The 2,575-nt window shown below is 40.7% G+C and overlaps 1 protein-coding gene across 2 annotated transcripts in view; it reads left to right on the top strand.

Annotated features, from left to right (window-relative positions):
• The first annotated feature begins 1,075 nt into the window (after positions 1-1,075).
• Positions 1,076-2,575, top strand: part of IKZF2 (IKAROS family zinc finger 2) — a 144,285-nt gene continuing 142,785 nt past the window's right edge. The window contains exon 1 of one of the 2 annotated variants that reach the window (XM_015586723.2): positions 1,076-2,449. The gene's annotated coding sequence lies outside the window, so the exon portion shown is untranslated. The remainder of the gene's footprint in view (positions 2,450-2,575) is intronic. The other variant, XM_025044417.1, reaches the window with a different exon arrangement.

Below are 2,575 nucleotides of genomic sequence, written 5' to 3'. Positions count from 1 at the left end.
TCTGCCCTTAAAAAGATGCCATTCTAGTGAGGGAGTTTGTTTTTTAAAAGCTCAACAAATGAAAAAAATATTTACAAATTGTATAATGAAGGAAATGTGCACGGTGTTAACATAGAGGTTGGTCCAGGGAAGGTGCAGTTTTGATAGGATGGTACAGAAAGGACCAGAAAGACCCAGCTATGTGAAAAGAGGTGGGGTCAGGTACGTTTCTCCCCACCTTCTCACTCCCTCCCCAAGGTGAGATTTAACTATCCAACTGGATACAGTAGGCAAAGAGTACAGTATTGCACTTCATTGGTGGGACATTTTTATGCATAGTCTAACTATGCTTTTAAAATGTGTACAGTATAGTACAGCAACAGAAATATATTCTCTAACTGCTATGAAAATACTGTTGAGAAAAATTGTGAACAATGTGAATTAATACAGTTTATACAAACATTCCTTCCCATGAGTGGAACTCAGTCTCAGAGCCAGGAATATTCAAGTGCAGAGGATGAAACAGAACCCCTAATTTTAGTATGTAAACAATCTTGTCTTCTTTGAGGTGAATTGGCTATATCATGACCTGCAAATGGGAAAGCAACATAAGATGTTCAAAAGAGGAACAAGTTTCCCAAAATGGTCTAATCCCCACAGTGCTCATGAGATTTTGGCCATTCTAAAATTTGGGAGCCATTGCCCATCTGCCCAAATTTCCCATTCTTGGGGAGACAAGAGTACCAAACATAGTGTCCACTATGCTTAGCCACTAGAGGGAGAGAGTGTGCCTCTGGTGATTAGGGAGCCAATGAAAGTAACTCAGGAGAAGGATAGTCTTTCAAGGGAGCTAAATTAAGCTCTAATCAGCCAGGGGGCAAAGACTTTATCAACAGTGGTAGCTTTGGGGAACTTGAGGATGATTCCTTAAGACTTCACAATTGATCCTCTTCTAATAAATAATTAAATTGCTTAAACTATCCAGATAGTTCCTCTTAATTTTTAATATGTTTTAATTTATCTTTACTAAGAACCTCCATAACTTTGCAGATACTTAAACACTTAGGCTTAGCTTTTGGGAGGGATTTATGGCAATTTAGAGAAGTTATGTTACCTTTTATATACTGGAAATTTATATAGTATGAGCAACATTCCACTTTTCTAAGATAACTTGATTAAAATTTTTGCTACCTATTGGGATGATTAAAATGATTTGTGGAATTGTATGTTGTCTTCCCAAATATGACTTGAGGAAAATTACTTTTATTTACATAATTGACAGGTTAAACAAAAATTAGCTTTACCAACATGCATAACTCTCAGGAACTGCAAATCGGTTAATCTCGTTAGCTGTATGGCATCATTTTCCATAATTTAATACTGGCACAATTGTTGTTTAATAAATACAATGTATGAAACAAACTTTTAAAAAGTAATTCATCATTAAATCTCAATTTAGTATTATACAAGTTATATGGTACCCATTATTTAGTGTGTATCAATGTTAATGAACTCTCAACCCATCTCAAAACCTAAAGAAAAGACATTCTCAAAAATTTCCCGGACATAGAGTGGTGCTTAAGATACGGATCGTGATTTTATTTTCAATGTATCATTTCTCCTTCCTCAGTGGGGAGGGAAGGTGGAACCACGTCAGCAACTATTTCTAGGATTCTTGAAAGGAGTAGGAGTATGGTGCCTGCTCCTACTCTTTCAGCATTGATTTTCTTCACAATCTGCGATATGGTTTCTCAGAAATGCTGTTTGGCAGTCCTGATAATTTCATGTGTTTTCAAACTTAAGCCACCCAGACTACGCAGTTCAGTATTTTCAGCTCCTTTCATTTTCCTTTTCCCTTTAATTATAGAAGTCTCTATTCCCATTTTTTGCAAATGTGGTCAGGAAAGATGCTAAACGCTACCATTTGTAGAAAGAACATGCATTTAACACGAGGATCCATATAAGTTCTTCTCAAATAATAAAAGCTGTAACTGATGATATTGATGGGCAACACCTTACTCCTAACAACTTTTGGAACCTCACCTGCTCCTTGAACTCTGGTGGGTGTGGCAGCTGCCTGGGGGAGAAAAAGCAAGTAAACACTTTAATTTTAAACCTGCACTGTAAAGCACTTTCCAAACAGTAATAGTTGAGCTTCATTTCAGACCTAAATTTCCTTCTTAATCCATTCCCAAGGACCCCTCTACCCTGATTCGTGTCCTGGTCTAGCGGTGCCGTTTACTGAAAACTGTACCGCATAGTTTATTGCGAAGCCCGAGTGGGTGGGTCCACGCGCACACCTCGACTCGGGCCAGGACGCCGATCCCGAAGCTTCGCGTCGGGCGCCTGGATCGCAGTCCGCTCCCTTCGCCCGGCCTCACCACAAATCCCAGTTTGAAAGAAAACTTCACGCGGCTGAAATGCACGTCCCCTCACCGTTGCAATCCTTCCTTCGCAGCCGGCAGAAAATGTGAGATTTATTGTGACTCAGGGGGCGTGGGTGGGAGGGGACTCTTCGTGGCACTCTCGGAAGCGGGTTACCTGTGGCACCTCTCTGGGGGCCGGGGCCGCCGTCCAGGGGCCCGCGGGGCGGGGG

This window comes from Pteropus alecto, unplaced genomic scaffold (genome assembly GCF_000325575.1).
Source record: "Pteropus alecto unplaced genomic scaffold, ASM32557v1 scaffold182, whole genome shotgun sequence".
Taxonomy (NCBI): Eukaryota; Metazoa; Chordata; class Mammalia; order Chiroptera; family Pteropodidae; genus Pteropus; species Pteropus alecto.
This window is presented reverse-complemented; position numbering and strand designations above follow the sequence as displayed.